The 24,449-nt window shown below is 42.6% G+C and overlaps 1 protein-coding gene across 25 annotated transcripts in view; it reads left to right on the forward strand.

The window, feature by feature from the left end:
• Positions 1 to 206: 206 nt before the first annotated feature.
• BLTP1 (bridge-like lipid transfer protein family member 1) overlaps positions 207 to 24,449 on the forward strand; it is a 241,267-nt gene continuing 217,024 nt past the window's right edge. For 22 of the 25 annotated variants that reach the window (XM_042860071.2, XM_065596329.1, XM_065596316.1 and 19 more), the window contains exons 1-2: positions 207 to 333; positions 2,479 to 2,550. The gene's annotated coding sequence lies outside the window, so the exon portion shown is untranslated. Of the gene's footprint in view, positions 334 to 2,478; positions 2,551 to 21,597; positions 21,704 to 24,449 lie in introns of those variants that run through there. The other 3 variants (XM_042860070.2, XM_065596319.1, XM_065596315.1) reach the window with 2 other exon arrangements.

The following is a 24,449-nucleotide window of genomic DNA, read 5'->3' on the forward strand; positions in this document are numbered from 1 at the left end:
CATGAGATAAACCCTTTGAACTGTGAAGGCGTCCGTCCGCGCGCGCGCACGAGCCCCTACCAACCCACTCCCTCCTGACTTCAACCCTGTGTAGGAGGATCCCCTGCAGGGCCTCGTTTTGCCATTGGCTACGGAGGGATCCTTCCACCTGCCTCCTGTCGGATGCAGTGCGTGGTCATTGGCCAACCGGGCCGGTTGTGCCCGGCGATTGGTGGGCGGCGCAGAGGGAGGGCTGGCCGGTGCGTGTGGGCAGAGCCATCCGGTGTGTGCGGCTGCCGCCGGGGCTGTAGTAAGAAGCGGGGAGGGGTGCGGATGTAAACACCGGACAATGGCGTAAGCGATGGGGCGCTGGGCCGGGCTGGGGGCGCCGGGTGGGGTGGGGCACTCTATCCCGCCCCTGTGTGCGGGGGTGGCTGGCGCTGGGGGGCCCTGTAGGGTGACCAGATGTCCCGATTTTATAGGGACAGTCCTGATATTTGGGGCTTTTTCTTATATAGGCTCCTATTACCCCCCCACCTCCTGTCCCAGTTTTTCACACTTGCTATCTGGTCACCCTACGTGTGAGGGGCGGGCTACGGGCCCCTGGAGGAGCGCTGGGGGGTGGGGTGTCTGCGGGGTGCTGGCTAACAGCTGAGTGGGGAGTGGGTGGGGCCGTTGGGGGGCACGGCATGGGGTGGGGGAGGTCTCCTGGTGCTGCCTTGCCTTGTACCGGCTGTACAATGGGCAGAGCTAGACTTGCCTCAGGAGATGCCTTGACTGGTGTCCAAGCAGCCCTGTGAAAGCGGCTGGACAGCTATGGGAAGGTTTTTTTAAATTTTATTTCTAAGTTTCTTAGTTATCTGGTCATTCTTGTTGCTCCCATTGGCTCTCCTGAAAATTGGGGCTGTCCTCTCATCTTCTCCCTCAGGTGTCATCTGTGTTGCTCCTTCACTGAAGTGAAACTAACATTAGACTGGTCACTTTCACTCAGTGTGCACAGGGTGCCCCACACTTGGCCTGTGCTGAGCAGAAAATGAAACTGACCGGCTTTACAACAGGGTTAGTCCTGTGCTGTTACTGTCCCACTTGGATCCCAGGTATACGGTGCACACAGAGACACTCCCTTTACAAGAAGTTTTAAAGAAGATGGTATAAATTTGTGTACCATAAAAGTTGGCTGTAATCTGAGCTTCATGAGTCAACACTTCTGAGGTCAATAATTCATGGTAAAAAAAACAAGATGCCATAAAACTGCATTGGAACAAAAGTGTGGAGCTAATGAGATGTGTTCTTGTTGGTATAGCTGGTGAAGCGGTGGGGGTAGGAACAGAACAACAGCACCAATAAGATCCTTCCTTACAAGATTGTCAAAATGCATGGCTATGTGGGAATCCCATGCTGAATCTGTGCTAGCTGTAACATCACATTTTATTGCACTTGTCAGCTAGCTGTGCTATCAAACCTATACAACCAAGCCATAGTAAAAACAAAGTAGGTCCATTAGTTGTAAATTTAAATAGATGTAACCTCCCAAGTAATTGATATATATATATATATATACACACACAACCACCCACCCACCACAAAACACTTCCTAATGCTAATTACGATGACATACAAACTGACTCCTAAAAGAACATCTGTACTATCTGAAATTAGTAAGAACATTGCCTTCTTTTTGGGAGATAAAAGGCGAAAAGACAAAAAATCCAAAATGTGGAATGGAGAGCTCCGGCTCTGTAACATACCTCGTTGTGTGAGTACAGTATAGTATCAGGATTTCATGAATATTTGGGGATAGAGGTGGGAGTGGCCATTTTCAGTGGCATATTCCTCTTCATATTCTTCAGTAGTTCAAGTAGAACAAACTCTCACAAAGTCTCATCTGTAGAGCTTCTTGCATAACAACGGAAGGAGGTTCAGCACAGCTCCTGTAGGATCACTATGTTCTGCGGTATTTGTAGGCCAACATCCCCTGCTGCTTCTTCAGCCCTCAGTAACCTTCTCCTGTGGGACATACTAATTGGAAATTCTGAGAGAGGAAGCTTGTGGAGTTTCTTGGGAGCTCTGTCCCACACCTGTGTATGTCTCCAGAGAAGAAAAAAAATCAGTGATATGCTTGGAAAAAAAATTGTTTCAAGTGAGAGTATGAATTACATGAAATCATAAAAGTTTAAGGACCTCCAATTCGTTTGGTCTGTACAGAAAGATTCACTTTTGGGGATGATCTTTGTCAACTATAACTATCAGTATCTCTGATCCTTTGCTTAATGATTGACATATCCTAGTTGCTTAAAAAACCCCAAACCCCATAATTTTTTAATTTGTCTAAGATCATATTGAAATAATACTAAATACTAAAAAATGTTTTTAATAGTGTTACGAATGTAAGTTGTTTTACACTGTACTGGAAACATATCTTGAAAGACTAATTATTCAATATCTTAACATCGAAAGACTAATCATAGTCCATATCTGAATTTTTGTTTCCCATTTCAGTAATGCCTCAGTTGTTAAAAGAAGTAGGCCCAGGATTCCAATCATAAAACTATTTTTGGACTGAATAGAACAGTGAGTAATCGATTATGGCCCATAATCATCATCATTATAGGTATAAAGGTTCGTTGTTGTATGTGTGCTCCTTGGCAAGCTCGACCTAAGATTTGTGGCATGACCTTTGTGTTCTACAGCACTCAAATATAGCAGATTAGAGGGAAATTAAAAAAATGAAGTTTTTAATGGAGTATGAAAATCAGGAAAACAGTCATGATAGATCCCTTCTGATATTTAATTTGATATTAAATTAAAATTTTACTTTGTCCATTAATTTTTAATTTTCATTGTGCTTCACAGTTTTGTGTTTAAAATGTGTAACTGTATTACAGAAGTTGTCAGGATGGAAGTTGAAGGTTTGGACAGTTGAGCAGGGGAGAATTAGAGCTCTTGGCACCTGGTAATAATGTGGAGAGGCAGTGCTGGTAGTGCTAAGCATGTTAACAAGGTGTTCGAATTATCATTGGTAAAACACTTAAATTTTAAGGAAGCAATCCTGCACTGAGCTCCATGTGAACATGAAGGATCAGGGCTTAAATTTGCATAATTAGGTCTTGATGCTGCAAATACTAATACACGTGCTTAATTTTACCCCCAGGCAGTGGTCTTATTGAAGTTAATAGAAGTGTGTGAAGTTAGGTATGGACATAAGTCTTTACAGGATCAGGGCCTAAGATTTCTAAATTGTTCATTTATGTGGGGCGTTGAAGCATTTCACCTGTCTTGGGTATATTTAGGATGACTGCAGACTTCAGTCGACATTTTATATGTCTACATTTCATTCACTTGTGGAAGGTGCCCTTTGCAGCCTTAAGGGCTAGATACTTAACAGCTTTCTTTTTAAGAGGTTGGCTTTTGTGCCATTATTCTGTAGCAGATTCCACAGAAGCATGCAGTATGCAGAGCCCTGGTTATGAATAGTGGCTGCATTCTTTTTGCATGGGGTTTGGGTAGAAGTTTTAGAACGTTGAAATGTTTTCCTCTAAGGTAAAGAACGGTATTGCTAAACAAGCCATTCAAAGAATCATGAGTTTTTTTTAAAGGGGCAGTGTCTTTTTATTTGCCTTTTTGTTTTAAGCCTTTAAGCTTTGTTTTGTTTTTAGCTCTTTGCTGAAATCCCAAGAGTTGGAAACTTAAACCTTTTTCTTTTTTAAATGAAAGCTAAGACTTTCTGGTAATCATAATTAAGGTTGCGTGTCTGTCACGGAAGTCACAGATTCCGTGACTTTCTGTGACTTCTGCGGTGGCCAGTGCGGCTGGTTCTGGGGCTGCCCTTGGGCCAGCCACATTGGCCCAAGACTGCCCCAGCAGTGGCCACCACTTACCTCCCCAGCAGCAGCAGTAGTTTGGGTGCGGGAAGGGGTCTCAGGGCTGGGGTAGGGGGTTGGGATGTGGCGCGGTGCTTACCTCGAGGGAGGGGGTGGGGCTCTCCAGAAGTGGCCAGCATGTCCCTGCAGCTCCTAGGTAGAGAGATCAGGGGGCTCTGTGCGCTGACCCTGCCTACAGGCACGGTCCCTGCAGCTCCCATTGGCTGCGGTTCCCGGCCAATGGGCACTGCGGAGCCGGTGCTTGTGGTGGGAGCCGGCGCTCATGGCGGGGGCAGTGCACGGAGCCTCCCTGGCCTTCCCTCCCCCTAGCAGCTGCAGGGACATGCCAGCCACTTCTGGGGAGCCGTGCTGAGCCGGTTGGGGAGCCCGCCAGCCCTGCCAACCCTTCCTCTCCTCCCCCCAGCACTAGCAGGGGTCCCGGGCTGCACGCTGCTGCATGCCTCCCCCCCCCCCCAGCACCAGTGGGGTCCTGGGCCACGCACCTTCCCTCCCACACCCGTGTTCCCCTGGCCCACTCCCCTAGCATCCGCGGCCTCTCAGCCCAAGTTTTAGTTAGGGGTATATAGTACAAGTCATGGACAGGTCACAGCCCATGAATTTTTGTTTACTGTCCGTGACCTGTCCATGACTTTTACTAATAGTACCCATGATTAAAATGTAGCCTTAATCATAATTCCTGGAGCCGAGGCTTTAAGAAAAACAACAGATATTATGAGACTCGTGATAGAATTATGAGAATTAGTAACATTGCATCCTTTCTACTGACAAGAAGAGAGGTTTGTGTTAGATTGGATTAAAACTAATACCTGATTGAGAACACTAAGGAATAAGAGTTCTTTAAAATAGAGTTTGTTTGCTACGGGATCTGGTTTTAGAGAATCTTTCAAGTACCTGAAAACAACAATATAGATTATTTTTAGAGGACTTTATAAAAATCTGTTCTAAATAGATGTTTTTATTTAATTTTTTTAAAATATAACATTTTTGGCATGTTGGCCAAGCAGCATTGTGCTAGTTCATGAGAACCTGGCTGTGAAACTGACTAGTTTAGTTTCATTGTCCAAACTGAGTGAAATGCAGAAAGTAAGCAATTTAAACAGCTTAAAAGTAAGCTAGATTTTTTTTTTTAATAATTTGTTCTTTATGTATGAAGTTGGTTCTAGTAACACTGGTAAAGAAATTCCGAATATATATACTTTTCTAAGTTGATGGATTCCATTTTTCAACAGTGAAAATAGTTTAGCCTTTTCCCTAAAAGAGAAATTTGAGACATTGTTTTGGCAATGTATTGTTTCCTCTTCTGTCTCTGCAACAGCTCAACAAACACATCCTTTTCCTAGTTCAGAGCTGTGTTGATACTGTGTAAATGATGCAAAAAGAAAGTAAACAAATATGTAAAATGTCAAGTACTGTTAAGAAACTTGGAAAGTAATTGGTAAACTTCCCTCACAAGGTAGTTTTCTGTGAAGGAAGAACTTACTGGAAAAATATTTGCCATATAGTGTTGTTGGTAGGTTTTACACAGAGAACTTGAATCCTGCTTTTTAAAGCTGTGTGTTTGTGCTATGTAAATAGAACTCTAAATGAGCTAGAGGTTCGGATCTAAAAGGATTAATACACATTAACCAATGTGTAATTTACTGCCTTTCTGCAGCTACAGACATGATTATCAATTATTAATTCATGATGTTATAGTGTTTTATATATTTTGCAGGACAGATTGCAGTGAAATTTTTCTTCCTTATTCTTTATTCTGTTTTATCTTTAAATGTAGCCTTAATAAGAAATAAGAAAAATCATGTTTAAGAGCCACAATTAATGAACAATGTGTTTTGTATTCTGTTTGACATATTGTTTGCTCTTGTGTGTCTGTGTTACATGCGTCTTTCACCAATGTGTAGTGTACATACCCATGTAGCCCACTTGGCACTGGTATAAATAGCAGTGTATATGGTGAGGCACAACTTAGGAGAGTAAAGACGTGCCTGAAGGGTGCAGGCAAGTATGCACGCAAGTACATCCTTATGTGGCTCTCTACTCACCCAGGCTGTGCCTCCCTGGCTGTGCTGCCATTTTTAGCAGTGTACTCTGCTACTGCTGGAGCCTTTCCTGCTGCAGGAAAAAACTCTGGCCACGGGGAAAGGCTGTGGCAGGGGAGATGGCGGGGAAAGGCTGTGCCAACTTCCTGCTGCTGCAGCCCTTACGCCACCATAGGGAAAGAGTCCAGCAGCAGAGAGAGGCTCAGGTTGAACCTTTCCCCGCTGCATTCCCTCTACGAGAGCCTTTCACGGGCATGTATATCTACATACCACAGTGTAGATGCAGTATGCTTTTCACTGCAGTTTGTACCTACATGTAGACTGCACACTGCCACCAGTGGTATATAGTGTAGAAGTAGCCTCAGATGGTAGAACCTGACAAGCAGTGCCTGCTGGAGTGCTCTTGCATACTCCCTTTGCCCCTCCCCTCATCGTTCCCTGAATATTCTAAGGCAAGGCTATAAAAGGGGGTGTGGCACTTTGGCTGCCTCAGTTCCGTAGGGTGACCAGATGTCCCGATTTTATAGGGACAGTCCCGATATTTGGGGCTTTTTCCTATATAGGCTCCTATTACCCCCCACCCCCTGTCCCGATTTTTCACACTTGCTATCTGGTCACCATACAGTTCCGTCTCACTGGCACCTCAGTCATGGGTTATAATTGGGGGGAGGGATAGCTCAGTGGTTTGAGCATTGGCCTGCTAAACCTAGGGTTGTGAGGTCAGTCCTTGAGGGGGCCACTTAGGGATCTGGGGCAAAATCAGTACTTGGTCCTGCTAGTGAAGGCAGGGGGGCTGGACTCGATGACCTTTCAAGGTCCCGTCCAGTTCTAGGAGATAGGATATCTCAAATTTATTTATGTATTTATTTATTTATTATAATGAAGGTTGTGAGGAAGAGGGGAAGGGGAGTGGGAATATGCAGAGGCCACTTGAAGGAGAAACAGAGGTTACTTGTCAACAAAGTTCTTTATGACAGACTCTGTACATTTCCACTACATGCCCACCTTCCCCTCTTCCTAGGCCCCTTAATTATAGCTCATAGCTGAGGAGGTGGTGGGAAGGAGCTGAGGTGGTCAGAGCACTTTGCCCTAGAACCCTCAGGAACAGAGAGGGGAGAGGTAAAAGGGGGTATGAGAAGGGGCAGCTCTAGCTTTTTTGCCACCCCAAGCACGGCAGGCAGGCCACCTTTGGTGGCTTGCCTGCGGGAGGTCCCCGGTCCCGCAGATTTGGCGGCATGCCTGCGGGAGATCCGCCAGTCCCGCGGCTTTGGCATACCCGCCGCAGAATTGCCGCCGAATCCGCGGGACCGGTGGACCTCCCGCAGGCATGCCGGCAATGGCGGCCTGACTGCCGCTCCCACAGGGACCGGCAGGGCGCCCCCCATGGCTTGCTGCCCCAGGCACATGCTTGGAGCTCTGGTGCTTGGAGTGCCGTTGGGTACGAGGGTGCTCCAATGGGCACTGATTGCCACATTGCACCATTTGAGCTGCACATATCTGGTGCATCCCCGGAGTATAAATATGCAGAGTCCATCTCTAAGAACTCCAGTAACCTCCATTTACCCTTATCACAGTGCAACCTGGGCAGCTAACAGTTTACATGTCTAGATGGAGCTCATTGGGGGCAGAGGCCAAATCTTTCCTTTTTTCAGTAATGTGTCTATGCTAGATACATTTTAGAGGCTGATAAATAATTTGTGACCACAGGAGGCTTCTGATAGCTCAATTGCACCTTTCACTGGAGATGTGGTGGCATTATGGATCATTTGTCTTTTTCACTCTCCTACCTGAATCATTTGTGTCATAAGCTGGATCTTGTAGTAGAAATATTGGAGACTTTAGGTGAAAGGAAGAGGTACAATGGATAGAAAACTAAAACTGCCGCCTTGTTTTTTTCTTTCTGTTTTCCTTAAGAAGCTTACAATGGTTTTGATACCCTATGGTAAAGGGAGCCATATCCTGAAATACTCATGTAAAGCATCCTGGCAGTTTATGTAAATTAATAGACATTACTAGATAAATCTCCCTAAATATAATCTGGTATGTTGAGTGTTGCAGAAGTACAGATTGCTATGTGCATTTTAAATTTTTCATAATTGCTGTAGGAACTGGGAGTTTGAATGATTTGTCAGTGCAAAGTATTTAGTCAAAAGGAGGAGAGGTAACCTTGTACATTACTTAAAAAACACATACTACAGTAACAGAAGAGGTTTTTCCGTCGCCATATTAAATCCATCCCTTCAAGAGACAGAAGTAGGTTGAGGGACGTATTCTTCTGTCAACCTAGCTGCATCTAGGCCTGGTTTCAACCTAAAACTTAGGTCAACCTAACTATTTTGCACAAGTGTGAGGTTTTTTTCACAGACTTGAATGATATAGATAGGCCAACCTAAGTTTTAGGTGCAGATCAGGCCTAGAACACTGAATATGGGATGGAGGGGAGATGACTAAGGTGTTCTCTATTTCCTTCAGGACTGCCCAGAGGATTCAGGGGGCCTGGGGTCTTTGGCGGCAGGGGGCCCCCGCTGCTGAATTGCTGCCGAAGACCTGGCACTTTGGTGGCGGGTCCTGGGGCGGAAGGACCCTCCGCCGTGGGTCTTCAGGGCACTTTGGAGGTGGGTCCCGGAGCAGAACGACCCCCCGCCGCACAACTGCCGCCGAAGACCCAGAGCGGAAGAAGCTCCAGGGGTCCGGGCCCCGCGAGACTTTTCCGGGGCCCCCGGAGCGAACGAAGGACCCCACTCCAGGGCCCCCAAAAAACTCTCGTGGGGGCCCCTGCAAGGCATGGGGCAAATTGCCCCACTTGCCCTCCTCCCGGGCGGCCCTGATTTCCTTCACCCTCAAATTAAAAATGCTCTCTATTAGAATTAGAAGAGTTGTTCTGCGCTCAAACAGTCAGATTATAATCCTGTTTATTCCTACAAAATGATGTTAGGAAGGGGAAGGTGTTACAAAGAGGAAAAGGTAACCAAAATTAGAAGGATGGGTGAACCTTGCATTTTTCCTTCTGCTGTCCTTCCACACAAGCCACATCTTGATTCTGTAGCTGAGAATATAAAGCAGTCATCTGTATTTTCAACTTCAGTTCTAGGTCTTTATGGTAGTCATTCAGTTGTTTCTTGCTTTGCCTCAATTGTCTGTTGCTACACTAAGCAACACTATTCCAATGACCAAGAATGCTGGAAAGCGTCATCTGTGATCATAATGCCAATATATGTGCAGATGCTACAAAGCGTTCTGCAGTCTGCTCTCTTCTTCCTTTCTTCTGTCTTGAGTGAGCATTACTGCTGTGGCACTCTGAGCTACCAGTAATGCGATACTGAATCTGGGTCTTCAAAGGTAGCTTTTTGTGTTTGTGTGCTGCCAGGCAAGCTATTTGGTGGATTTCTATTCTTTTTATCATATTGGTGTAGATACAAATGCTCTCTAAATGTCATGTGGACATGTATTCATTTAGACAGAGCTGTCACTTTTGTTGTTAACAATGTTAACACCTCACATCAGTCGGGTTAAAATGAGGTTTGCTTTTTATAGTGACTAATAGATCTTTTTCACAAAAGCAGCTAATTTTAGGTAATTTAAGACAAATTTTTATCCATAAATTACCAGTTAATAGTTCGAATTTGGAAACTGGATGAGGATGAAGTACATCTCACCAAGATTGAGTTCCGCTAGTGCTAGAAAGTGGAAAAGGCGAGCACCTGATTAATACCAACATACTTCAGCCAATGAAACACATTTTTAACCAAAATAGCAAGTGTAGTATTTCTAATTGGTACCCAGCATCCTCCTCTATTCTTTCTGTTTCTAGTAGAGCTGTATCTTAATTTGGCCATCAGCAATAATAGGGAAATCCAGAAAAGTGACATAACTATAGAGACTCCATTTAATAAAACAACAACAACAAAACTCAATACATTAAGCATTAAAGGCTCGTATTGTGTTGTACAGCACCATGCAGACAAGCTTCCAGTTCAGTTCAGTAGGACATGTTGCACTCTAATTTCAAGATTATAACCTGAAGAAGCAGTTTTAACCTTTCAAATCCATCAGTTGGTGATGGATTTAGCATGCCTAATAGACCATGTGGATTTCCTACAGCGAAAACAGTCATGCTTTGTGGAAGATGCCTGAGTGCAAATTTCATCAGCAAAATCATAAGTGGCCTGAAAGTGGTGTGCAGCAAAGAGTTTTCTTCTGCTCCCCCTTATGTATACCATGTTTTGTTACTCTTTTGGCAGAGAAAAATGTAATTGCCAGAAATTCAAATTCTTATGAACTGAACAAGGAAATATTACATTTGCAGAGTCGATACACTCTGTATCAGTTTTGGCACTGAAATGTAGAAATACAATTTGATGTCCGGAATAACCACACTGGAATCTTCTTTTGTTAAGCTTCAACTAAAATGGTTCAGCAGTTTCCAAGAACAATATTAGAGAAAAATGCTTCTCTCCCACCTTTTTTTAATAGTTTTGTTGAGAAGCTTTTGTACCTCCAGATTTTGGAACAGGGGCTTGAGGTTGGGGTGAGGATGGGGTTGGAGAGGCCTCCCCAACATCAGGAATATGCCTCTTGCAATTCCTGTGAAAATCCAGCCAAATTTGGCCAGATTACAAGCCTCTGAATGTAGCAGTTTGCACATGCTTGGTACAGGTTGTTGGAAGCTGGCAGTTAAATCCTCTGAAGATTCGATCTATATGGAGTATGCTCCATAGCCACACAGTTCCTTCCTATGTGCTGACCAGACTGTTCATGTACCACTGTGAGACAGAGTATGTCCTGTCTCAGGGCTGAGCAGAACTTCTCCTGCTGTTGTCCTTCCTGATAGCTGGGGTTCCTGTGGTGTCAGGGATCAGAACTGAGAGCAATGAGATTCTCTTGTGCTCTTGTTGCTCTGCCTGCTGGACTGCAAGCAGCATGGAGGAGAATTAGGAAGCAGCTTGACTCAAATGTGGATGGGTGAGGAACAGAGGGAGGCAGGGAAACGAGCTGGGAATGGGGGTGGATAGGTGTAGAGGGGAATAGAAACAAGGGTGGGCAGGTCTACAACCACTAAATCACACTCTCTTCCAGAACCTCAGATTGAACCTAGGATTCCAGTGTGTCAACATTCCTCTACTTCCGCAAATTTCCCATGGGTTTCACAGCTAAATGTGTCATCACCCTGTAGTGGCTGGTCCATAAAGGAAATAAAAGCCTGATATTGCTACAAGTTAACTTTAGTTAGCTCCAGTGTTAGAGACTTATGTTGTGATCTAAAGATTTCAACCCTGCTGATGACTCATGTGGCTGTCAATATTGGTTGCACATCATGGAAATTCTGTTGTTTTACTTTTTAAAAATGTAGGAAGTGATATACAATGTTACAGCTGCAGAGTCAGGGAATGCCAGAATTAAGGTTGCTTGTGTAATTTTAATTCAGCCTCTTGTGCATATGCATTATGATACAGCCTGTAGTTACATGATCAGATACTTTTGTTTTCGAAGGAACCCCTTAGAACACCTTATTCAGTGTAGGTAGTGGACCTGCTGTGTGAATGAATTTGGGGTTGGTTCTGTTGGATCTCTGCCTTTTATGTTGGAGATGTTGGAATGTGTGTAGTGAATGATGCAGGGAACAATAGGAAGAGAATGAACGGGCTCATGACTGAGGTAGCTGAATGCTGTCACGGAGAACTGAATTCTATTCCTGCCTCTGCACATAGTGGTACTGAGCAAGTCATATAAACGAGTGTTTCCCAAACTTGGGATGCCGCTTGTGTAGGGAAAGCCCCTGGTGGGCCGGGCCGGTTTGTTTACTTGCCGCGTCTGCAGGTCCGGCCGATCATGGCTCCCACTGGCCGCGGTTCGCTGCTCCAGGCCAATGGGAGCTGCGGGAAGTGGTATGGGCTCAGGGACGTACTGGCCGCCGCTTCCTGCAGCTCCCATTGGCCCTGGAGCAGCAAACTGCGGCCAGTGGGAGCCGCGATCGGCCGGACTTGCGGACGCGGCAGGTAAACCGGCCCGGCCCGCCAGGGGCTTTCCCTACACAAGCGGCGTCCCAAGTTTGAGAAACACTGATATAAACCATACATTTTCACAGGTGGACACTAACTGTGTATTCCTCATTTTCTGTATGCCCAATGTGAGACGCCTGGAGCAAACTCTGAGAGGTGTTGTATGTTCCCAGTTGCAACTGAAATCAATTTGGGCTGTGCTCTGAACATATGAAGTGTAAAATGGTCAGAACTTTGAAAAATCAGGCCCTAGATTTCTCAGCTTGGACATCCAAAATTCAGGGCAATTTTGGCCTTAATTTCACTGTGCCTCAGTTCCCCCATTTGCTAAATGGGGATAATACCACTTCACAGGTGTATAGTGAAAACAAATTAATTAATGTTTGTGAGACACCCTGATGGTATGGCTAATGTGCCATAGAAACACAGGAAGGAAATTAATTCTGTATTCAATGTAGGCTTTGTATGGTATGAGAACTAAGGATTACACACACTGATCGTCAGAGCCTGGGGCGCATGGGACTTCAGTAATGAGCAAGTGCTGAGAGAATGTGGAATCGGTCAACGCTACGCTCGGCTGATGCAGCAGCTCATGGTGTCGGACGCCATCGGGTAGTCGAGGGACATCTACATAGAACACATCACTGGACATCGGCAATACCAGGAGGGATGAGCTGGAGTGCCGATGAGAAGTGCAGTCAGGAAAGTAACAAATACTTTCCTCATGGATTGTATTTTCTAAATGGACAATCAATCTAATTCTCAATTACTGAGGCACAATCTCCACTCATTGATATATTTTACTTTCCACAACCAAATCTCCGTACAACTGTTCATGAGTGATATACCCGAGTATTCGGACTCTAATATCTAAACTGTATTGTTAAATCTATTCACTTAAATTTGGGTTATTGCTGATTATGCACTCTATGTATTTTATGACTTTTAAAAACTAACTTTATATTTGTGGATAATCTAAGCACTATACCTAGATGAACAGACACTCTTTCCCAACCTATGTATTATATAATTTTTTTAACATTAGCTTTAATAAAATAAGGGTGGGGGCCATGTACTGATTTAGGATTTTAAAGAAAGTAACTGCCCATTCAAGAAGCATCATTAATCTTGTGCATTGAATGAAAAAATAGTATGAAATCATGTAATTAAAGGCCATATCTCAATGCATACACACAAGGGGGCCGAATTAAGGTTGCATAGGCAATCTTACTTCTGGAATTTCCTAACATTTGATTTAGAAGAATGCAAAGGTTACAAACTTAGGGGTGAAGGTTATAATGTAATATATAAGTTTGAAATGTACCACATACTCATGTACCCTCCACCCCCAGAATCTAAGCAGGAAAAAATGAGTTTTGAAACTAAGTTGCCATGAGAGACCACAGTGCTCCCTGAGGATTGCTTCTGCTGAAATGTTGATGTCATAGGGAAACTTGCATTAGTTTTAAACCTTAGGTTGTTTTTTTTTTTTAGAAAAAAATACTGCAAAGTACATATATGTAAGAGAGTACTTTGTACATTGCAACTGACCTATAGTTTTCTGCAGATGGCTGGCAAATAAAGCCAGTTGCTGCATTAAAGAATAGCTGAAGAATAAGCATTTTGTTGATAAGTGATCTTTGTGCCCCTTTATTGCATGAGCATGAAATATTGTTTGTACGATACTGTACTTAATCTCTTACAACAGGTTTCCCTTATGTAAAATAGACAATATACCTTTTCTTTCAGAGGTGTTGTGAGAGTAGGTAAATTAAAACTGTAGAGCTCTTTGAGATCTTTGGATGATGAGTGCTGTAAGTGCAAAGTACTATTGTAGTCCAAATCCTGCTCAGTTTATTCATGCCACTAATCCCATTGACTTTAATGGGACTACTCATTTGAGTGAGCTGAGCAGCATTTGGGCTATGTTTAGGCTTCTGTGCTGCACTTATCATGGTAGTAGTTGACAGCCTAAGAAAATACTATTTATTTCTTTGCATTCATTTATATAAACCCCAGACCTCCTTACTTCATCACATTCCTCCTTTGCATGTGTTAGAGTAGTGAGCAAAGATGTGCTCCTTATCTCAAAAGCAGCCCTGTATTAGTAACTTTGGCTAGCCATTCTATCATCTAAAAATAAAAATCCATCCTTAAGAAGCAGAAGTTTAAACATTACTTTCATATAATTTATTCATATGAAAATGTATTAAACATACTCCAGAAAATTCTGTTTTGAATATCCAATTTATAGTTATTATGTGTCATTGGGACAGTTTAATTTGGGAGGCTAATAAGCTAACATCTTCCGCCTAAGTCTCTGTTTGTTGCAGTAAAATTGTTCCTGTTTGATTAAACTGGGAGTGCCCTAACAATTAATGAAAAATAACATTCCATACAAAAAATAGCCACCTCACAGCATAGCAAGTGAAATAAGTGTTTCATCTAGTAACTTAAAATAGCCAACAAACAGATCACTCAATCCCTCAGCTATCCCCAGAAAACATAGCATATGGTACGCCTAATGGTCATTCTGGCCTATTTCATTCATAGAGGAAATAATATCTCACACAGAAAGAGGTGGTCTCTTGGGTAGGTATGTCTCAAGCCAGTTAATGTTTTGTAACTTCTTAAATGTCACCAGGATGTCAGTATACTGCCAGTGCATCAGGAGACCTTCTAAACACTCCTCAGTGAACAACTGGCTATATGCATACCTGGAAATGATAGCACAAGTGTCAAAGAAGACTGGGAAGCCCTAAAACAGACCATCCATGAGATTTGCGAGGACTCCATTGGCCTTTATACCTGCCGCCATCAGGACTAGTTTAACAAAACAAAATTGAGATTACAGCCCTTTTGGACCAGAAGAGAAAAGTTTTTTCTGCAACTGACAAAACCAACCACTATCCAATCAGAAGCAGAGCTCTTTCCATCAGCTCAAAACTGAAGTTAAAAGGAGGGTCCGAGAAATCAAACACAAATGGTGGGAGGACAAAGCAAAAGAAATCCAAACATTTGCTGACAGATATGATATGCGGAGCTTTTTTTGTGAGACAAAGACCCTGTATGGACCAATCTCAGGTGGACTCTCACCTCTGAGATCTGAAAATGGTAGTATCCTTCTTAACTATAATGAACCCATCAAAGAGTGCTGGAAGGAACACAACTAAAAGCTTCTAAATCATGGCACCTGCCGGGGCATCTATGTGCACTCGCGTACTGGCCGATGGACGAGCATCCGCTGAAATGCCGCCGACAAGCAGCGTCATCCAGAGGCGTTGCTGCCGAAATGCGACCAATTTTAGGCGGCGACGCCTCTGGATGACAGTGCTTGCCAGCAGCATTTTGGCGGCAACGTCTATTGACTTTGCCACTTCTCGGTGGCATTTCGGTGGGTGCTCATCTGCCAGCCACAGTTCACGGTGGCTCGTCGTCTGGCGCCTGCCAGACGAAAAAGGTTGGGGACCAATGTTCTAAATTGAGAATTGACTGTTACTGACGACACCATCAACTCCATCCCTCAGCACCCAATCTGGGAAACTCTTGCCAACTACCAAAACCTGAGCAAAGCAATTAACAATCTGCAAAGCAATTAAACAAATTAAGAACAATAAAGTTCCAGGTCCTGATGGCATACCAGCTGAAGTACTGAAAGTGGGGGGAGAACTACTGACTAACAAGTTTCACCTGCTGCTCTTCAAAATCTGGCGCACCGAAGAAATCCCTGTCAACTTACGTAATGCTAACATCATCATCATTTTCAAAAAGGGAGACCAGGCCGACTGTGGCAACTATCGATGCATTGCCCTCCTCTCCATCTCTGGGAAGATTCTTGCTAGAATCTTACTGAATTGCCTGCTCTCTCTTGCCAAGGAAGTACTTCTAGTCCCAGTGCGGTTTCAGACCATCATGAGGCACCACTGAAATGATTTTTGCAGCCAGGCAGATCCAGGAAGAATGTCAAGAACAACACCAGGAGCTGTATATGGCTTTTATCGAGTTGACCAAAGTCTACTCTGTCAACGGTAAGGCTCTGTGAAAAATTGTGTCAAAGTTTGGCTGCCCAAGCAAATTTATCACCATTGTAAGACTCTTCCATGAGCAGATGACAGCTATCCTATGCAGTGGCTCCATCCTATGCAGTGGCTCAACCTCCTTTGTCATCTGAATTGGCATAAAACAAGGTTGTGTACTGGCACCCACCCTTTTCTCCATTTTCTTAGCAGCTATGAAAACACTAACCCAAGACTGTCTAACACAGGGCATTAGCTTCCAATATCGGATTGACAGCAACCTCTTCAACCGCTCTCGTCTCAGTGCCAGAACTAAAGTAATATCAGCAACAATAACTGAACTCCAGTACGCAGATGATTGTGCTGTAGTTGCACATTCAAAGGAGGATCTTCAAACAGCCCTTAATTGCTTCTCTGAAACTTACAAAAGCCTAGGGCTAACTGAACATTGGCAAAATAAAAGTTCTCCACCAGCCAGTCCCCGGTCAATCATCAGATCCAGCAAGGAAGATCTATATTGACAAAGAAGATCTGGAAAATGTAGAATACTTTGCCTATCTTGGCAGCCATCTCTCACAGAGTGCAGACATGGATGTCGAGATTCAGCACAGAATTCACTGTGCCAGCCTTGCCTTTCGCAGACTGTCTCGCCGGGTGTTCAACAATCAGAACACATAGTAAACTGTTAGTTTACAGAGTGGTGGTAATCCCAACTCTCCTCTATGGCTGTGAGACTTCGGTGACCTACAGAAAATATCTGAAAAACCTGGAACGCCAGCACTTTCTTCAGAAGATCCTCAACATAAAGTGGGAGGATCATCGCACTAATGTCAGTATCCTCACAGAGGCCAACATCTTCAGTGTTGAGGCCCTGATTTCCAGCACCAGCTGAGGTGGAACAGGCACTATGTGTGCATGCCTGATGTATGCTTACCAAAACAACTGCTGTATGCCCAGCTCACCAAAGGAGAAAGGAAATGAGGAGGCCAAAAGAAACGCTTTAAAGACACCCTCAAGATAAACTTCAAGAGATGTGGCATCGACACCGCACATCGGGAGACAGCAGCGAAGGATAGGGATAACTAGCAAAGACTTGTCAGAGAGGGAACGTCCACTTTTGAGGAAAATTGCCTTGCCCTGGTGGCAGAAAAACGCCAGAAAAGAAAGGAAAGACAACTGTCACGCAGCAATCGCGGCCCGACCCTGTCTTCCAACATCATCTGCAATGTCGGCCAACGAGCCTGTGGCTCAAGAATCTGACTCTTCAGTCACCAAAGGACCCATGAAAAACAAAACCTGTGAAAGAGATCATCCTTGGCCTCAAGGGATCGCCAACAATTCACAGAGGAAACAATATCACACACAGAGAGGTGGTCTCTGGGTAGGTATGTCTCAAGCCAGTTAATGTTTTATAAATCCTACTCAACAACTTAAATGTCACACATTGCTTAAGTGGGCAGCTGTATTTAACGTGTTTCAGTTTCCAATGAATTTAAGGGGTAGCCCCTTATAGTACATATTGCAGTAGTTTAATGTTGAGGAGTCCAAAGATGTGGATAATGGTAGCCATGTCTGCATCAGATGGAAAACCTACCTTTTTGGCCAAGCACATATCAAACAAATTGTCTTGGTCACTGCTGTAATATGCTGGCCCAGAAGCTGCTTGAGAGCTGGCATCATCCCTATGTTGTGAATTCAGGAAACTAATAGAGAACAAACATCCTCAATCAGAGGAGTGATGCTATCTGTGCCATCTAGTTCAGGTGCTTTGCAGCCAACCATTGTCACTTCAGTCTTATTTAGATTGAGCTTTGGTAGTTTGCTCCGGTCCATGCCCCATTATTAGTTGACATGCTTGACCGTAGCACGTGAGTCAAGAAGAAAGACATCTAGAAAAGAAAGCTAAGGATCATCTACATACTGAAAACACCTCATCCTGTGCTTTCTCACTAACCCTTCTAATAGTTACGTATACACATTAAATAAGGGGTGTGTGTGTGTGATAAAATGGAACCCTTTAACATTCTACAGTTGGGAGCCCTGGGGAAGCAGATCAGCTGCCCACAGCTACCCTTTGTATTCTTTCTTGAAGAGAAGACTGAAGTCACACACAAGTAGAAGTCGAGTCACCACCTCGTTATTAACATAGAAGGCACATGACAATTCTAATACCTTTGTCCATTGTCAGATCATTGACTAGCACAACCAGTTCAGTCTCCATGCCAAACCCAGGTTTATGTACACATGGACAAGTAACAAGGAGATCTGAGTCATCTGTGTACTGAGAGTTGTCACCGTAATCTTATTCGCAATTTAAAAATGGAATATTAGATCTGACAGAAGTTGTCCATGTAAACATCAATTCATGGTTTCTTAAAAGGTCACACCATTGCTTTCTTCAGTAGTCATTCTGCACTCCTTAAAAATGTTAATCTCAGACAACAGTGGAGCCAGCACTTTCCAGCTGGTCTACACCATCTAAAAATATTCTTTTGCCTTTCACATGCCACAAAATTTTACTTAAAAAAAATCTTTATGCTGCAACCAATTGGCTTCTGCACCAGATTTCCACCACCAGCACATTAGTAGTTGTCTCCACTTGTTGCATGTCATACTTAAGTCAGGTGACCTTGTAGGATGTCTACAGGTCTTCCATAATATTATCCTATGGGGGGGGAGTCAGGAGAAGGAGATTGTATGTGTGGGAATTATTATAAATTATTTGTGTAACAGTGCTCTTTTTAAATTTAAAAATATTTGTAATGCACTGTAGAATATTTCTCTTACCGTTCTGAAAGGTTTGTAGCACAGTGCAATACCATGAAGTAGCTGGGTTTGCCATTGTGACACTATTTGTTATTGTAATGCAACAGAGATAAAACCAGGGTTTTTTTTTTTTTTGCTTTGTTATACAGTATGACTTTCCATTTCATTGTTTGCTGATCTTTTCTCCTCTCCTGTCTGTGAAGATAATGTAGTGTCTTCTCTCAGTCAGTACTGAAAATAGATTTTATTTTCTTATTCTCCATCAGAAGAGATTGTAAAGAAACTGCTAGCTGTTTCTCTTTGTGAGACTGAGCCCATGTTTTTTTAAATTTCCAGCAGAGGCTCTTGATTGGATAGTTAATTGATAGTATGGATAATGTAGGTGGGGGAAAAAAAAAAACCCTGGGTAAATCAAGTATTGATTCCCAAGGCAGGCTATTTAAAATACTGACTATTGCAATGACTTTATTAAATGTTATCTTAACAACAGTATTAGGTTTCAGATTCATTAATTTTTGTTAGAGTGTGTCAAAAATCTCATAAAGAAGGGAAAGTAAGACTGCTTGTTAGCAGTCATCCCTTAAGAAATAAAGTTGTATGACATGTTGGCAGGAGCTAAAAGAGATAACATTATCTGTGCCTCTTTAATATTTCTTTTCCAGTGAAGAAAAGCAAGTTTATGACAGATAACATGTGAGAGGAAGGTGGGAAGGCAGCTGAAATTACAGCTCAAGAGAAATATTGCTACATAACTACAAATATTGAGTAGGACGACTCCTCCCTGTTAATGAGATCTAATTAATATAACCCAGGTTAGAGGTGATTTATATGTAAAAGGCTTTTGAACACGTGCATAGTGCAGAATGCACATAAAGGTTTTGTCTTTGGGAGAAAGACTTTTGGGAAGAAAGACTTGGGTGAGATTAATTTAATTGCTGTTTAAGAATGTGTTTTACACAGAAATATTTGGCCAATCACTGATTTGTTTATTAAAACAATTTCTTTGAGTTTTTGAAGTGTAAAACACTAGACATAAATAATGTAGATCAGTTTTTTACAGGACTGCATGTGGTGGAATGATTACAGCACTAGGAAGTGGAATTCATAGATTCTATTCCCAGCTCTATCAACTTTCTCTGTCACTTGAGGCAGGTCAGTTCTTTCCCCCTTTGTCTCAGATGCTGTAAGGCTAAGTTTAATGTCTGTAATGTATTTTGAGATCTTCTGATGAAAGGCATGATATAATTGCAAAATATTATTGCTACTTGATAAAGAAAATATCAGACATATGTTGCAGCACTTTACATTTTCCTTTCAAAGTGCTCTATGACCATTAACTAATGGGCAATATAAAATAGAATTCTCACGTATACTTGTAAGGATGGCAGGCAAATTATTCCCATTTATAGATAGGGAAAACTAAAACACAAGCATATTCCCCAAGACTGGAATCCTGGTCTGTACTAGATACGGGAACACCTCCTGGGTGTGGTGTTCTGTCCCACCTAGTGGCACTGAGACCACTTAGAAAGAGAGAGAAAATGAGTCTGCTCTACAGCCGTAGCTAACAGCCATTTGATTTTTAGCTCATACAGTAGAGACTCATGCACTGAGCTCCAGAGGTCTCAGGTTTGATCCCGCCTGCTGATGACAGGAGAGTGTTGGCGTTACAAATGGGAACTTGTCCGGGATTTCAACTGGGAAGACTCTGAAGCTCGGGATGCGCTTATTCAGCTAGGGGAAGTATGTAACCCACACTCCTTCTGGGTGTAATGTTCTGTCCCATCTAATGGCACCAAGACCACTTAGAGAGAGAGAGAAAATGAGTCTGCTCTACAGCCTCAGCTAACAGCCAGTTGGCTTTTAGCTCATGCGGTAGCGGCTCATGCACTAAGCTCCAGAGATTCCCGGTTCGATCCTGCCCACTATTGTTCATGGGCAGTAAACTCCTTGAGTCCATTTTCTTAATATACATTGTGCTCTCTGAATTAACAGACACAGTTACCTTTTTTTTAAAGTTCATACCCTGCAGTTCCCTTTGGATTGTGCACTGCGCTGGGATTCCTAGGTAGCAAAAGTAGTCAAGATTATCTCATTCTTGCCTTTTTCTCTTGGATGCAGGCCTTGCCACAGTTACATATGTCTTTGTCATCTCCAGGTTGGATTATAGCAAAGTGCTTTATGTGGGGCTACCCTTGGAGATTACTCCAAAGCGTAAGCTACCTCTTAGCTGGTAGTGCTTTTTGTGAAGAGCACGTTACATCTGTGCTCTATGGACTTAGCTGGCTACCAGTAGTTCTGAGTGCTTTTATAGGCTGTCAGAGGTGGTTTTCTATAACCTTACCAAAATCAATCTTTGTGTTTCACCCTGACAGAATCAGGTGGGATGGGTTTTGGTGGAAGATCCATCCTATTAGATGAGTACTTTGCTCCATCAGTCTGAAAAGTCAGTTTGAACATCAGGGTACATTGCAAGACGTATTTTTTTACTGAAGCTTTGTTTGAAGATGATGGTTTAAATGGTTTCGAGCTGGTGAAGTTTATTTTAGAATTGAGCTTTAGTGAATGAATTATGGTAGGCGCATATGTAATTAATCAAAAATTAAATACTGATTTTGTGGAGATACTTGTACCAGTGCAGTCAAAATGTTGTATAGGGCTCACCTGTCAAAATAACCATGGGAGAGAGCAGAGGAAAGCAGAAGGTTCACCTTTTGAGGAGTCCTTCATTGTAATGAGCAGAGGGGTTTAGTCTCCACTTCCTTACTGTACCATTGTGCATGTCTTGAAACTTGAATCATTGACTAAATGACACTTTTTATCTCGGTTTAATGAATGCCTTGTAAATATTTAAATATTCAATTTGAGAAAATATTGAAATAAAAAATAAGTTCTAGCCCTTCTTGATACAGGGACTGTGATGGGGTGTGTAAAGCCCATACTACATCTGAAGGGGTTAAAGAGCAACTTTGGGCCCAGATGACCTTGGCCAGTCACACCTGCAGAGCATGCTTCAGCTGGAGGTGAGCTTGAGAGGGAGATGGACAGCTCAGAATGGGGCTGACAAGGCAGGGAGAAGCACCTGCCCGGAGAGCTCCTGAGGAAGTGCGCTGCTCGAACCTTCTCCTGGAGGAGAGGAGTCTACATGCTGAACCTGAGATGAACTGAAATTCAATCAGTATTTTATTCTATTACTATTTTGGGACAGACTGAAGTCTTGGACAACAGAGTGGTTGGTAGGAAGTGGCTCCTGGGCAGAGAGGGGAAGTCGTAAGAGGCTCCTGGGTGTTGGACATTTAGTACCTCTGCTGGGGCCCAGGGTCCACTACCAAACCCTCCTCCCCATTAAGCAGGGCATGAAACCCCTTACATTCTAGACTGTCCCCTGGTGGGAAGTAGAGGAAGGATAAATACCTTTCAAAACCAGTGCCTGGGATCGGATGCTCACGGGGGTCAATAACCGAGCCCCTATCTTTCCAAACTCCCCACAATACTGGTGAGACATGACTGAGTGGATAATCTAACTGGAGGGTTGTGAAGGTGGTCTGGGGTGGGGGGGGGGGGTGAAGAGTAGAGACTTGGCAACTAAAGGCCTGGCCCCCTAGGCAGTGCTTCCAGTGAGCATTGGCCATTATAAATGCACAGTGTAAAAACATGCAAGAAGGCTGTTTTTGTGGGAAGTGAAAATATAGGGGAGTGTGGCTTTTGTTTTGCATGCACTTTCTTCTTGGCTGTGTAAATTTGACATCTGGTAGTTCTTTAATTTTTTCAATATAAAGGGATTTAGTAAAATCATAGTTAACCTAAATTATTAAGAATTTTTTTTGTAATGATCGAATTCTTTATTATCATACTTTTTCACTAATTATGCATTATGTTCTTTACTCAGCTTAGTCCCTTTTCATTTTCTAATTCTTGTGTATGTAGCACACTGCTGCAATATATGGGGTTGCAAGGGCTGACGAGTGTTTAAACTTGAACAGCTTTTATTAATTTGAATAAAAAAGCTAAACTTTCCTACATCATTGCATTACTGCAAGGAGTTTCCCTTCAAATCATGTTTACATAAAATAAGTATTATAACTGACCAAACATACCCTTCATTTTAAAATAAAACTGAAAAGTGTGAGTCATTGTAAAATCAACTTCTCTAAAGGAGTGCCCAACTATATTTCTCTTTGTTTCATACATCTTAGGTTTTAGAAAGTAATGCCAGAAAACTAGAAAATTGAAGTAAATTAAAAAGTATTGCAACTAGTTGTTCTTAAATCTAGATAGCAATGAAATAACTTTACAGGAATTGGGCTGACTTTTCCCTTGATGGATGATTCTTAATAAACAATTGAAATGTGTTAAAGGTTGAACTTGCTTCAATTGACTTCAGTAGAAACAGGAAAATGCCTTGCACTTGTGTTTTTTGAACTGTTAGCATAACTAAAACATGGTTCTAGTAGATGAAATGAAAACACAGTAAATGTTGTTGTATAAGGCACTCATGTCACATTATCTGATATTTAGTGTTTTGACTGTTGCCTCAGGCTGTATTGTGAAGGGCAGTAATGATGCTACTTCTGAAGAGTTTTAGGCTACTAAATCATTGGTCTGCATAATATTTAAGGGTAATGAATGGAGGAGAGGGCTGGCTGAACATATGGAGGAGATTCTGTTGAATCTCAAAATGTTGTTTAGCTCTATTAATCACTAAATAGCCTTCCCTCTCAGAATTTTGCTCCTACCTCATGCATCCCCAATACTTTCTTCTTTGGAGTTCTGCTAAAATTGTAGATATATTCGTTTCTAGGTAGATTGCCTTATAATAATAAAACTTTGGCATAATATATTTTTATATTGCCTTCCAACTGAGAATCTCAATCTTCTGAATAAGAGTTAGTTAATACTCAGCATATACCTCTGAGGTATGGTATGGGTATATGCTTATTCTCATTGGACAGATGGAGAATTTGAGATACAGAGAGGTAAAGTGAATCGCCTAAGATCTAACATGTCAGTGACAAACCTATGAACAGAACATAGATTTCCTGACTTTCAGTCCTCTGAATGAGCCAGTAGACTGTTGCTCCTGGATTAGCAATGTTCCAGTGTTGGTAATACTGTTTTAAAGGACCATAGATTCACTCAATCCTGACAGATTGTATTTTATTTTTGTTTTGTATTCATCTTTTCTCGTGGATGATTGTTGAGCCATGTACTCTAGTAACATTGAATATTGCCACTGCTTGAGTAGTTTGCTCTGGTGAGTGATTTTTCTTCTTCCTCTAGATTAATTCTTTCTCGTCCTTTCTGTCAGTCAACACATCTTTTCATACTAGTGAAACTGAAAATAATCGGAATGACTAATATTCCGCTTGGTTCTTATAGACATTGAGTGTGTACATTACCTAGGAAGAAGATTGATTGAGAGGTAATGGTCTAGGTTTTGTGATAGACTTTGATGTCTCTGACAAAGGTGAAAGATCTCATTTCAACACTGATTTTCTTGAAACATCACCTAATTACACGGTCACATTGCACTGTATAGCTATAAAACTAATTTGAAACTCTGAAATATTGATTCTGACTTTGAGATGTAATTCAAGCTCTCTCAACTTCGAGTTCTTATTTCAAAAATTGGAATCTGATGCGTAATGTCCAGAAGTGGTAGGCTTTTATTTGAGTCAGTTACCTCACATTTATATAACCTGTTTTCCTAATTGCAAATTACTTCTCCAGATACACTAGTTGTAATGGGTCCATGCTTCCAGCATGCAA

This window comes from Chrysemys picta, chromosome 5 (genome assembly GCF_011386835.1).
Source record: "Chrysemys picta bellii isolate R12L10 chromosome 5, ASM1138683v2, whole genome shotgun sequence".
Lineage (NCBI taxonomy): Eukaryota > Metazoa > Chordata > Testudines > Emydidae > Chrysemys > Chrysemys picta.